The 14,841-nt window shown below is 44.8% G+C and overlaps 1 protein-coding gene and 1 long non-coding RNA gene across 2 annotated transcripts in view; both read right to left on the bottom strand.

The window, feature by feature from the left end:
- Window positions 1-14,841, bottom strand: part of LOC103001858 (tyrosyl-DNA phosphodiesterase 1) — a 75,376-nt gene that overhangs the window by 25,528 nt on the left and 35,007 nt on the right.
- Window positions 9,540-13,844, bottom strand: LOC130707544 (uncharacterized). The gene is made up of 2 exons (XR_009007463.1): window positions 12,525-13,844; window positions 9,540-12,401 (listed from the first exon to the last, which is right to left on the bottom strand). It is a non-coding gene; the product is annotated as an uncharacterized LOC130707544 (long non-coding RNA).

Genomic DNA, 14,841 nt, shown 5'->3' with positions numbered 1-14,841 from the left:
TCTCTTTCCAAGAAGATCTCCCTAGTTCAGTCCTTTCCATCCCAGACTTTAGATCCAAACGGATTGCCCTGTCTCCGGTTTCTCATTCTATGTCTTCCTCCAGTGGCTCTCCAAGTATCAATGCATCCTTTCTCCTGAAGCATATATAAAGCAAATGTATAGCCTGGCATTTAGGAACCTCCACAGTCTGACCAAGTTTATGCCCTTAAATCTTCTTTCTTTCTTTTTTTTTTAAAATAAATTTATTTATTTATTTTTGGTTGCATTGGGTCTTCGTTGCTGTGCGCGGGCTTTCTGTAGTTGTGGCGAGAGGGGGCTACTCTTCATCACAGTGCTCGGGCTTCTCATTGCGGTGGCTTCCCTTGTTGTGGAGCACCAGCTCTAGGTGCGTGGGCTCAGTAGTTGTGGTGCACAGGCTCAGTTGCTCCGCGGCATTTGGGATCTTCCCAGACTAGGGCTCGAACCCGTGTCCCCTGCACTGGCAGGCGGATTCTCAATCACTGCGCCTCCAGGGAAGCCACCCTTCAACCTTATTTCGCAGCATGTCTTTTCATGACTCCCCTACCCTTAACTGAATTGATTTACCGACTGCCTCCATATCTTCGCAAACATCATTTCCTTGTCCACGATGCCTTCCACCCTACCCACTCCTGTGGATAACTGAGCCCTTTCCCCTCCAGCTCTTTCAAAAAGCTGTTGATGGCTATTCCAGCCCACAGATGTCTCCCAGGACTGAATCCTGCAGATGATAGGCGGGCAGGAAATATCTAATTAATTTGAGAAAAGAGACTAATACACAAAGGCTTAGAAGGTACAATTTATCAAGACTATTTTGTTCATTATGGTTGGAGAATTAAAAACTTTTAAACCACAAAATCTAGGGAAAAAGTCTAATTGTTGACAAGTAAGCAGGAGAGGCACAGTAGGCCAGTGGGTGAGAGCAGAGTCTGAGCTCACATACCTTTCAATCACAATTAGAGCCAACACTGCTCATCTTCAAGTTCCGTACCTGTAAGGTCTGGTAATGCAGCTGCCTCATAAAAGTGACGTGCAGATTATATTAGATAAGGTGTGTAAAGTCCCAGGCACATACATGATGCTTAATAGATACTACCTATTACCATCACTGAATACTTGGCTAAATTTATAGGAGGCTGACTCTGGTCCTTCTCTCTGGTGTGACTCACCAAGCAATGGAATTGTCCAGAAGGCAGGTCCATTTGGGCCTCCTAATCCTAGAAGGTTATAGTGGTAGATGGGTCCAAAAATCATTCATCAGATTGCTTCACTGATTCAATAATCCTATCACAAGTCCCCGAGGCAGAGATACAGTGAGCTTCTATTTTATTTTGTAAAGTATGTCCAAAGGATTTTGGTCTCCTTGATACAGATACATGTCTACCAATTTTCAATACAGATATGAGTGATAAAGTGCCAGGAACTTAAAAGCATGGTTAAAATTAAACCAATCCTGCAGATGTCCAACAATCTTGTCAGATTAAGTACCAAAAAGGACACATCACATGAGCTGTGTTTTGGGGGCTGGTATCTGATTTATAGATACAATGTATCAACAAAGAAATGCCAGCAGAAAAAGAAAAATGAAAATGATTATGACCCATGTTTTTCCACAGATAAGCAAGAGCAGAGTCTAGAAGAGATAAGATACGTGGGTGTGGGCTTTTGCAAGTTACAATTCTGACAGATCACCAAATAGACTGAGAAATCCACTTGCAACCTCACTTTGTTTCTCAGTCACAGGCATGTTACGACCCCCTTTTGAATCTGGATTTGGAAGCCTAGCTTTCAATCCACGGCACAGTCCAGCCTAGTGGTCAACTTAGTCTGTAAAAGAATCCATCTCTCTTTGATCCCACAAATCGAATCACACGGGCTTAAAAAGCCATCACGTCAGCATCCAGAATCCAAAATGACAAAAAACACTGTCAAGCGGGATCAAAAGTTGCTTGTCAAATTTCGGGTCAAAACTGGTATTTAGAACACCATATCAAACAATTTCAGTGTATATTTAATAGTAACCAATGTGATAACCCAAAACTGATTGCTATTTCATTTTCTACTGAAACGTTCCATTATTTTGGTCCATCTCCTATAGTGGAAAGGCAAAACAAGAACTTGAAAAGAGCAACAGGTTCATAAGATTTGAGTTTTGGTTTTGGTCAGCTGTTACCTTGGGGTTACATCCTTTGGGCACCAATTTCTTTGTCTATAATATGGGTTTAACACCATCTGTTCACTTCACTGGGTTATAATGAGGAATGAATAAAATAATCTAGGTGAAAAGTGCTTAGGAAATTGTAAAGAACGGCACAAAGGAAACATTTGGAAAGTATTAATACTTTGAACAGATCCATGAAATTTTGTTAGAATAGGCTCTGGGAGGCTATCTACTGTAATATATTTTTAACTTTTTTTTTTTTTAACCTGGAGAGTCCTTTGTTCAAAGGAAACATTTAAAGCAGGACAGTGAGCCTGAAAGTGGTTTCCAGGACCCTGAGGGCTCCACGGAACACGGCCCCAAACCACTGATTTAGTCCAGCCCCTGGTTTCCCACGTGGGGAAACAGCTTAGAAAACGGAAGGAGCTGTGGAGAGCAAGGGTGTGGTTGCAGGCAGTGGACTGTATATAATCCAGGTAGCACTGAAAGGTCTGATGAATAGTCAGTATTTGGTCAATTCCCTTAGAGACCTTGAAAGGCTTTCTGAAGAAGATCCCTCCCTGAGCCCCCAAACAAAGTCTGTGACGGCAAGTACCTCGCCTTTGCTTCCCTGGGTCCCACAGTGGGGCAGCCTCTGGGAACCTCACAGCCAATAGCACCAAGTACTGATGCCGCAGAGCCAACAAGTGGTTTCCCCAGAAACCTTCCGAGACGGCGTGAGGGGCAGCCTCCTTGGGGTGAGCGACCAGCTCCACGAACTGTGCCTGCGTCTGTCACTTCCCCAGAGAGTTCCATTCACGACCTTGCAGGTAACCCAATTCTTCCAGCTGCCTCCCGCCCTGCTCTCGTCAGCCTGTTCCTCTGGATTCTTCTGTAAGGTTTCTATTGCGAACGCCCCTCTGCTTTTCCCTTCTGCGGCCACCTTTACAGTTCTGTGTCTGGAACTCTGCACCAGTCTCTCAGTAGTTTTCTCTGCCCCCATGCTTTATTTCCTCTATTCTATCCCATAAACCAATTCCAGAAAGAGTCATGACTTAGAAGAAAGAGCCGTTCACGTGCTGGTTCGACCATGTCCTCGATGAGCAGCCTCGGCTCTGCACCCGTTTCTACATTCATAAAACACCTGCTCCGCTTATATCTCAGAGGGCATGGGGATGGCCTTATCGTGGGAACACTACATCAGTTATAAAGCCTTGAACGAGGACAGACACCATCAGTAACATTAGCAAAACACTGTTGGCGATCTCAGTCCCTTGTTCAAAGGCATTCAGTGCTCCCCACCTGCGAAGCCTCAAGTCCTCTGCCCGTCAGACCAGCACCACAAGCCCTGCCCCATCCACTGGTCAGGCTGCCCTCCCACCCCACAGCTCTCCGTGCCAGCCCAGACCACCGCCCCCTCTGGCAGCTCACCCTGCCTCAGGAGTTCAAGTACATGATTTCTTCTACCTAATGTTCCACCTCGGCCTATCAAACACAAAACGTGCCACGTCCCGAAGCTTCATCTAGTTATTTTATGCAGAAGTGATCTCTCTCTTCTCTGAACCACCACCCCTGCATTACTGCCACCCTGGATGCCCTGAACTGCCACAGTGTAAACTGTGAATTCCCCTGAACACACACACGTGCGCACACCCACCTACGTCCCGATCAAGCTCTCGGTAGATGGGCAGATCTAGTGATCAATATCCCAAGCTCGGGGACGTCTGCAGGCCCATAGGCCCAGCATGGTATCAAGAATAGGTACTGAATGTGCATCTGCAAAGGCAGAGCAGATGAGCAAAAGACTGAATGATAAGGGACTTCAAAGCAATGTGGGACGACAGGAACATCCAGCGGATCCAGGCTCTAGGCGGCATGAACCACTATGCAGGGTGGTTGAGTTTGGTATGAACAGTGTAGACGGGCAGAAGCCAGAGGAATCAGGCGCTCGAGAAATCTGTCAGGTGCCCGGATGTTGACTAGTAAGTGGGAACTGATGACCAGGATGAAGAAGTGTTTTAGGAGAACCTGGAAGGTTGAAGCACTGGACCCTACCAAAGCCTGGCACAGACCGGATGCTCAAAAGACTAACAGAGGCAGGACACGCAAAGGCTGGGAGAAAGCAGCACCAGGCCTCTCACGGCCACACTGTCATCTGAGCTTGCGCAGCAGGGGCCACAAATGACAGCTACGGCAGAAACCACAACCTTCACTGGGTGGGGAGGGGGCGGGGTGGGGGCGGGGAAGCTATGGCAAAGCGATGGGTAGGAAGTCAGAGCATTTTCGTCGCAGGGCCAGGAGAGAAGAGTCGGGGGAAAGGCCCGGCTCCGCAGTGCTGGAGGCTGTTAGCGGGGAGGAAGCATGATCTGACAAGTTGCTCTTAGGAAAGGGGGCTGCGGTGGGTTTTTGAGCTGCGTGTTCTCCCCAGAGGCTTAGCCAGCAGTGCTGGTCCCAAAGCAGAAGGCAACAGGGCTACACCAACTAGAACACAAGCTCCTTGCGGGCAGGGACCATGCCTGTCTTGTTCATCATCCATCACCAAAGCCTAGAGCAGTGTCTGGCACACAGGCAAGAAATATTCATGCTAGACTCTCTGGGTTTGAATCCTAGCTCTACCACCTTGCCTACTGGGCCACGTTATTCAAGGTCACTGTGCTTTAGTTTTCGTATCTCTAAAATGAGGATTATAGTACCTAGATCTCGACTGGGAGGATTAGATGAGTCAGCATTAAATGAGTCAGCATATAATAAGCACCACACAAGTATTTGTTATCATTTGTGAGGCGTCTTCTTTGGAGGCCAGTTCCTGGTGCAGAACTCCCAGACAGTACCTCGTCATCTCTAGCCACAGGTACAGCTTGTCACTAGCAATGACAGCGTACAAAGGGTCTAGAGGCCCTAGGTTGGGGGTCTCAAGCTTTCTCCCATCAGGGATAGTGCTTCAGGAGACTTGCTCCCACGAGCATGAAAAGCGGCATGTACTGACCTTGGTCTACTTGTACCAGAATGCAAGAAAGTGAGGGACCTTGAATCATCTCTAACATATAAAGGAAGTCATTTGCAGACTTTCATACTAATAACCATTATTTGTAACCAAGTACTTGAAGCATACCAACTTGGAGCTGCAGTGCCAGGCAACCAAGTCTACTCCAATGACATTTATGAATATTTTTCTGTGTGATCCAATCTGATTTTTAGCAAAAAGCTCAGACAAAGGAGGAAAAAGACTATTTGTTTCAGAATCAAAGGAACTCATAAGAGAAACATTGCATAGCTATGTGGAAAAGCAGAGGGGGGGAGAGTCTCCTTTATGTTTCCTCAAAAAGCCACAGTCGTTTTCTAGTCAAGCACTTGTCTTGTTTTCCCCTGAAGTGGCAGCACTAACATTTCTACTCATACCAACTATCCTGCAATGCCTGTCGGTTGCTAGGCAACTGTAGCAGGGATTGCTGCTTTCTGCCCACCCAGAATGCACAGCTTTCATAATTGTTCTCACTGGGTTTGCCAATTACTCCTAGCCACTATCTTCTCAGCCAAGGTTGCTTCTTCAAGCTCATCTTCTTGCCTGCTTGGTCCTGTGGTAAAATTTAAACACTGTATTTGTCATTATGTTCCAGTAATTCCATAACAGGCTGCCCATCAAACACAGGATGATTTCACAGTAGGATGGAGAACTATAAATAGCTTTCCATAAAAGCAACCAGACAAAAGCCAGCCAATAAAACATTCTAATAAGTTCAAGCTAAAGTGCTAGTTTTAAGTTTCTTTGAACATATTCTTCTGGCTGAATATACTTGCCTTGATTATATAGAATAATTATGACCAGTTTTTAACTTAACCACACTGAGTTGAGAAAAGGCTATACCTATGGAAAATTTTTAGGTCACATACTACACATCCATATGTCATATAAACAAAACAGATAAAGTCTTGATAAGTTTTCTTGACTCCCCAGAGGCCTAATGAACATGACCTTAATAATAACACATGGTTGTCAGTAGCCAGTAAAAACCAAGCAGTTGACTAACATCATCATACATCATACCGTTTAATGGGTAACCTTCACACTTACTTCCTATCCTCCTCCTCTGAGCATTCCATAAGTGAGAAAAGGCTCAGATTAGAAATGACTTACCCGGGGGGTTGGTGGTGCTGTGATGAACTGGGAGACTGGGATTGACATGTATACACTAATACGTATAAAATGGATAACTAATAAGAACCTGCTGTATAAAAAAATAAATTAAATAAAATTCAAAAAAAAAAAAAAGAAATGACTTTCCCAAAATTTGAGAGGCAAAGCTAGTAAGCAGCAATGCCGAATTAGGACATGGATCTTTGGACTCTACCTCAGGGCCATTTCCTCCACAGTATGATGGCTGATTGGATAAAATCATCATCTGAGGTACCTGAGTTTGAAAGGGCTGATGGGGTTAGAGCTAAGAGACTAGCAGTAGTGGTTTGGGGTTGAGCAGGATGGCTGGGCAACAGGAGTGGGAACACAAACCTGCTCTGCATACCCTTGTTCTATGATGTGTGGATATAATTTATTTGAACAAAAGAGTTCTGAAAAGGGCGCTGATTCAAATACGTACCGGTCCCTGACCATATGCTGGGCACAGTGTTAGATGCTGAGGATAAAGGTGAGTAAGACCTGGCACCCACTCTCAAGCAGCTCATAATAAATTGAGGCCAATGGATGCCCAAAGACCAGCAAGGGAGATGTAAAAGGACCAGGCAAGAGGTGCTTGAAAACACAAAGGAAAAACAATGAATCATGTCTGCTGAGCTAGAAGAAGTTGCAAAGGGGAAGATTTGAGACCAACCTTAAGGATAAGCTTAAGTTTTTAAAAAAAAAAAAAAAAAGATAAGCTTAAGTGTTCTGGACAGTACAGAAAGGAAAACATACTTAAACCTGAGAAGCGGTCAGAAAAATGAACGGTACTGTAGTTAGATTAACAGGGATACCACACATTCATTCAAAATTTCCTGAGCCACTGCAGACCAGGTACTGTACTAGGTGCTATAGTTAGTGGTCTGAAAGAAAACACAGACATTACACAAAATTACCAAGTGTCAGGAAGAGCATTTTCGTAGGAAAAAAAGTATGGGAATTATGAATTCATTTTCTCTTAGAGTAGAACAAAAACTTCTAATGTATACAAGTCCAATCATGTGGAAACTTCATTAAAAATGGTTTTAGCGTAGATTTAGGTGATGTGACAGCTCTATACTAAAACATAACCCAGGATCTATAAAAAAGGTTTTCAGTCAGAATCCCAATCGCAACACATCATGAAAGAGAGGAAATGAAAACGTTGTGATATTTGTGTATTTCAAAGGATAAATAAAACAGAAGATGAAAACTATATTAAGGCTAGCATTTTTTAAAAAATTAATTAATTAATTAATTTTTGGCTGTGTTGGGTCTTCGTTTCTATGCAAGGGCTTTCTCTAGTTGTGGCAAGCGGGGTCCACCCTTCATCGTGGTGCGTGGGCCTCTCACTATCGCGGCCTCTCCTATTGCAGAGCACAGGCTCCAGACGCGCAGGCTCAGTAGTTGTGGCTCACGGGCCCAGTTGCTCCGCGGCACATGGGATCTTCCCAGACCAGGGCTTGAACCCGTGTCCCCTGCATTGGCAGGCAGATTCTCAACCACTGCGCCACCAGGGAAACCCAAGGCTAGCATTTTTATAAGATTTCAGTCCCTGATCTTCAAGCCAGTTTCCACATTTGTGAAATGTCAACTGGGTAAAACCAAGTCCCTATGACCAGGAAGCCAACATCCTCTACTTACGATGGGTACAGAAATGACCAGTGACCATTATGCACACACTACAGGAAATACGTAAAGTACACTTCTAAAGTGATGAGGTTTTTTTGTTTTTTTCTGGAAATTAGATCTTTTAGGATCCTACTTATCTTTTATAAGACTTACTATCATTATTATTTTTTTTTTTTAATTTTTTTATTTTTTGCTATCATTATTTTTTAACAACTCTACACAGCCTAGTTAATGTGGTTCTCCAAAGCAATCATGCTGCAGGGTTATGACCTCACTCCAATAAAGCTGCCTTCTTTGGCTCCAAATAATGCTAGAACTTCACTTCTTAAACAGCCTCTAGAGCCTGAGGTTCAGTCTTTTGAGTATATTCAAGGGGCATTTCCCTTAACTATGGAAAATAAACCTCAATTTTAAAAATAGTAAGAAATATTTCAAGTCAAGGCTGGAGAATAAGATGGATGAATCAAGCTGGGTAATGAATACCAATGAGGCCGGTGGAGGGCAGAACTGGAAGACAGCCCCCAAGATTTCTGCCCCTGTCCCCGGTGTACGTATCCAGTATAATCCCCTCCCCTAGAGTGTGAGCAAAAATTGTGAATACGATGGGATTTCATTCCCATGATTAGGTCACTAATCCCTTGACTTTTAAGTTAATCAAAAGGTTTGGGATAAACCTCCTGGGTTGGCCTGACCTAATCAGGTGAAGCCTGAAAGGAGGGACTGGGTCCTTCCTGAGGAGAGATTCTCCTGTTGATTTTGAAGAAGCAAACAGCTACGCTTTGCCATAAGCAACTAAATTCTGCCAACAACCAGTGAGTTTGGAAGAAGACCCTGAGCCTTAGAGGAGATCATAGCCCTCCCTGGTCAACACTCTGATCCTGTGCAGCTAACCCATGTCCAGACTCCTGACCCACAGAAACTGCAGGATAATAAATCTGCATTGTTTTCAGTCACTTAGTCTATGGTAACTTATTACAAAGCAACAATAACCTTATACAAGGCCTAGAACAGAAGCGTGTCTATTAAGAAACAGGACTCGTTAATGTGCCATGTAAACCCATTTTGAAGGAAATTCCAAAGAGTGGCAAAAGGATGTGAGCAGTGGCACTATTCTTCATAAAATATCTAGTTTCAAAAGGTGACCACCTTGAAGGGCAACATTTCTTTGGACGTGCAAATCTGGCTTATTAAAAAAAAGAAGTCTCATTTTTAGGTTAGAGTCAAAATTCACATTGCTTATCATCCATCTTGCTTATTACTGTTATAATTTTTTTCTGGGAAATTTGTTTTAGTAAAAAGTACTTATTCATCCCAAACATGAACATTAACATGGAGGGGTAATAGCTCGAAGTAGTAAAGTGTCAAAAAAAAAAAAAAAAAAAAGGGAGTTAAACGCATGTTGCTTTTGATGTATTTATCTTTCACTAAAATCCCCATTCTTAAAACATAATCTGTCCGCCACTTTGTGGATGGACTGTCAGGTTTGCTGGCATTATCGTTTCATTCAGACTAGAATCCACGGTTCTCTCTACAACCCCACCTCATCACTCTAAAGTAGGAAAATGCATTAAGTGAAAGAACAGCAGCACTCATAAATCAGTTGTTCACAGAGTTCTGAATTTATTCTCAAAGACGACAATATCATCCACCAGGAGAGACAATCTAGGGGATATTTAGAAAGGCATGGGGCATCTGGATGGCTTTCACCGTGACATGGCGGTTCGTATGCGAGGCCCAGGTTACTAAACACCCTATAACGCACAGGACAATCCTGCACAACAAAGGATTATCTTGACCAAAATGCCAGTTACTGCTCTGACCTCCCAGGCCCTCGAATCCCACTCACTCCAGCAATACCCACTTGGTTTCTCAATCACAAACCAGAATATCCCCAACTCCGCCTCTCTGCCCAGAACGCTTTCCCCCAGCTCTCCATCCACACGGCTCCCTCGCTTCTTTCAGGTCTCTGCTTAAATGTCACCACGTCACTGAGGCCCTCCCTGACCATCCTATTCATGAGCAGCCTCCCTTCCTGACACAGGGATAGCATAGTGCCTGAGGATGTTACCGGGTTCCTGGGCGCCTGTTGACCCTCTCTGTGCTTCAGTTCTCCTATCTGTAAACGGGACTAACAGCTCTGTTGTAGGGTTGTTACGAGGATTACATGAATGTATGTGTGTGTATGGACTGTGCTTTTAGAAGAACGCCTGGAACTTAGCGTAAGCACTACATGTTAGCTCTGAAAATCTAAAACAACCGAAACAACTGAAACCAACTTGGAAATTAAGCTATTACCTAACTTATTATATTTAATAGCAAAACTTAATTCTGTTAACTCATTAGGTGACAAAAGTTGACCTAAGCTAACATGAGGCTACTTGTAACACCACTAAGGATGTTAATAGATGGTGTATGTGTCATATTATGTTCCCATGCTCCAAATACATCTTGTCTCAAGGATTTTGAGTAAAGGACTGTGCACCTAAATTATTCTTCTACTTTATTTTTCTCTAGAGCAATTATCACCGTTTGATACATATAAACTTGGTTTTTGTATAATTCTCACCATCATAAAGTCAAGGATTACATTTTATTATTGCACTCCCTGCACCTGGAGAAGTACCTGCTACACAGCAGGTACTCAATAAATACATGTTGAAATGAATGGTTAAATTTTATGATGCCCAAAATACAACATAGAACATTTCTTAGGTAGAAGGAAGATTATTTCATGGAAGATGGTGACCAGTTAGTTGTTCTTTAACTCAGGAGGGAAGGCTTGGATCCAATTCATCTGTGTGGCAGTGGAACACTTGGTTAATGTGATGTTTAGTCCCTGTATGTTCCTCCCCTCCCAGGCACCAAGCTTGTGCTCCACTCTTCCCTGACCATCCACAAAGGCCCAGGGTGTCCATGATCAGTTCCAAAGAGAACTCCAAAATACACCATGTGTACACCGACCTTCTGAGTGCAACATCGCCAATAAACAATTCCACTTGACCACCCCACTATAATAAATCAGTCTAATCGAGTTGACCATTCTCCCACCGAAACCAGTTTCATTTCCTGACTTCTCTATTGATGATGGTGACCATCCCCCATCTCCCTACCAGCCACACCCCAAGCCCAGGACTCGCCTTTGTAGCATCTCCCACAGTCAATTACGCACAAAGTCTAGGCAGTGCTTTCAATGGTACAGCCTCCATCCTGGCCTTCGTTCGATTCCTCGTTAACAAATCTGTGCTGAGCGCCCCTCCATGCCAGGCACCGGGGGGCACTGAACAAGACGGAAATGGGCTTGGCTCAGAGGTGAGAGGGGAAGCCAGCGATCACACAAGCAACCACACTGAAAGGGAAACAACACAGACCATGGAAGAAGCCCAGGGCATATGGACACCCTGCCTGGAACAGAGTAGTGTCTGGAAAGAGCAATGGCTAAAATAAGTAATATGTGCACCACGAGTTGTTGGATAGATGGACACCAGGAGGCTGAGGAAGCAAGGAGAGTTTCAGTGACGTTTAAGCTGAGAACTGAAAGTCAGCGTAGGCCTTGCTGGGTGAAAATCTACTTATGCAGAATGGTCAGAAAAGAATTACACCGCAATTACATAACACATATACAACCAGCTGTTTGACAGAACCTCTTTGGTCCTAATGCAAATTCCATGAGAGCACGAACCTCTCATTCTAATGGTGGGGTAGGTAACACGGAGGGGCCACACGCACTGGACTATCACTAGTGACCCCTGTGTCAAGATCGTGCCCTTCCACTTCCAGTTCTTTCATTACACTTTACCAGTGAATTTACCGCTCTGAACTTAAAGGTGAACTCTTCTGCCCGTGGGTCAAGTCACCACGCGTGGCACCTCACAGCCTCGTGGCTGCTGTGCAACGAGGCGTCTGAGACTCAGAGCGGTTAAGAAACTCGTTCACGGCAGAAGGCTCGTCCAGGAGTAGACAGATCGTCTCGTCCAGGACCATCTGATGATGTAAAGCTCGTGCTCTCTCCTCTCTACAAGGTGAGACGGGACGGTGAGCTCCCAAGCACACGCACAAGTGCTCTTAAGGATGTGCAGGACGGAGAGACCGGTAGAGGCTGGCAAAGCCTCCCCGAGAAGAGGCCAGCCCTGAACACAATACTGACGAGATGAGCAGAAGCTGGAGAGGCAGAGGAAAAGGACCAAGGCGTCTGGAAAGGGGACTCCGTGGGCTGCTGGCAGGATGACTGCAGGGGCAAAGGAGGCCAGCCCGGCTGCTGCTGGCAGTTCCCGCCAGGGAGTACAGGAGAAGCAAGGTGGAAATGGGGTGGCCAGGGTCTAAATGCCAACGGGGGACTCCAGACTTCAGCTTACAGGAAACGGGCGAGGATTCTGAACATGGGACGATGGGGAAGACCCGCATCTCTGAAAGATGAATGGTCATGGACAGCGAGGACAGGTGGCCTGGGAAGAGGATGACCTGTGCGGCGGGACAGCGGACAGGCAATCATTTCAGAAGTCCAGGGACTAGAAAAGGAAACTTTGAGACATTTGAAGGACGAGTAAGCTTTGACAGCTATTTCGAAAGCATCCACGTGCCCACCTCAAGAATACAGTTGATCTCTTCCTACTGAAATCATTTCTGTGTCTGGCTTCTGACATCTCGGAGATTCTGAGCATCTCAAAGGCAGTACGTAAATCTTCTTATTGTTTTATCCCGAGTGCCCAGCATCCACAGGAGGAAGGACCTCGGTAAACGCTCCAAGGGAGGAAGAGCACAAGAGGACAGCTGGGCTTCAAGCCTGATGAGAGTGGGCAGGTGCCTCTGGGGCAAAGAGGGATGACGGGAAAGGAACCGCCTTCTAGATAGACGAGCTCGGTTTGGGAGATAAGGTTGGAAACAAAAACAAAAAAGAAAGGAGTTACTAGTAGATGTCACCTCTACTTGGGATCTGTACTTGCCCTTGTTATGAAAGGGCTGGAGAGCGGGCTCTAAGTATGTTCTAAATTGTTACAGAAGTTACGTCTCTCAGGTATCCTTTCATAAAACTGGAGTGCTATGGGGGCTTTTTCTCTTTTACATAACAAAGAAAAATGTGCTGCAGTTTCTTTTGACCTAACTGGTCTTCACAGAAAACAGGAGCACTAAAACCGTATCTTAATTAAGAGGCATTAGAAGGTAGAGCTGAAGAGTGCCAGTCGTGGAGCCAAATGCCTGGGGTTCAAATCCTGCTTCTACCACTTACTACCGTGTGACCACGGGCAGCCTTTTCAACCACTCATTTCTCCAAGTCCTCATGGAGCTGTTGTGAGCATTCAATGAATAAACGTACATAAGGCATTTAGAACAGTACCTGGCATGTTGAAATCCCTGAATGAATCTTACTTGTTATCCTTTAAACATCTTGGCAAGTATAGTTTTTGGTCTAGGTGTTCCAGAATAAAATTAGAAGCCACAGATTCACAAAGACAAATTTCAAATTCTTCAATTAACTTCCAAGTTATAATTAAGCCAGTCAGTATTACAGCAGACATTCACAGTACAAAACCACCACCAAATATTAAATGAATCAATTGACAGTAGATGCTTTCTGGACTTAAGTGCGAGAACACAGGTGCACCTGTCTGAGAAGATCTATTCTGAAGGTATCTGAATCTGTTTTTATTCATCTAGCTGCATGGACTCACTCAGATTCTCCCTGAAAGCCCCATGGGCTTTCTCAGTTCTGTGCCCTTCGTCCCCTAGCCCCTCGGCTCAGATTCCCCTCCCAATCCACCTGGTTTACTTTCAGACCTACCTCGAGACCTACCTTGATACCTACATGAAATAACACTTTCTTAGCTTTAGCTGGTGGTCTCTCACCCAACCAGACCCTGCTCCAGCCAGAAAATATGTTTCTAACACTGGTCCTTACACAGCGGAACGACGAGGGGCCAGCGTTGTCTCTCCCCGCAGCCCCAGCACGGCAGGAGCACGCCTCACTCTTTTTCCCAGTCGTGCTCCCAGGGCTGACCACACACTATCGTTAAACTATGAAACTCAGCCCGTAGAAAAGGATTACTCACGGGGTTAACTTAATCTCAGCCTCCCTTAGTGCCCTTAAATCATAATCAGTAAATCTCATGCAACTGCTGTGAAGCACATCTATCCTTTTCACTCCACTTTGAGGAAAAACAATCCCCAAATTGTCTTTTCCAGGGAAAGTAAAGAGAGGCTCAAGACTGCAACACAGGACTGGAGACTCGAGACTCCAGGCTGTGGGCTGGCCCTATGGATTCTGGACTTTGAAGCTCCCACAATCACGAGTCAATTCCTTAAAATAAAAATACCTCTCTGTGTATCTCATCTACTGGTTCCATTTCTCTGGAGAACCCTGACTAACACGGCAGCGCGAGAGGAATCGTCCCTCCCTTCCCAGGACCCAACGTTTCCATTTCCATCCTACAGGCCAGCCCTCCAAACAGCCTCTCCTCTCCTTTATCCCTGGGTCTCCGGCACCAGGATTTCCATCTCTAGTAACCCTCAAAGACCCACAGCGAGCACTCTTACATAGAAGACTTCGACACTAACATCCTGGAGGAAAAGTCTACCCAACGGCAGGAAGGGAGTAAAAGAGATCACTTCTGATCACTCCATGTGGATAAAAGGTGAGCTGCACGCTTTTGAATGCTTAATTTCTCGGGGCACCTGTTTTCTCAGCCAAAAAACCCATGATGCTAGACAAGACCACTTTTCCCCAATAATTGATATGTTTCTTTATATTGCTCTGACCCTATTTTGAGAAAAAACATTCTGCTAATAGTTAAGAGGATTTTAACCAAAGTTGGAAGAATAGCCTTCAAATTCAATTCAACATTCCTGCAAAATGGTATGATTTCAGTAAGAGCACTGATGAGTATAAAAACATAATATAATAGGT

The sequence above is a fragment of the Balaenoptera acutorostrata genome, chromosome 3 (genome assembly GCF_949987535.1).
Source record: "Balaenoptera acutorostrata chromosome 3, mBalAcu1.1, whole genome shotgun sequence".
Taxonomy (NCBI): Eukaryota; Metazoa; Chordata; class Mammalia; order Artiodactyla; family Balaenopteridae; genus Balaenoptera; species Balaenoptera acutorostrata.
The sequence above is the reverse complement of the archived record's forward strand: the minus strand, read 5'-3'. Positions and strand labels throughout refer to the sequence as shown.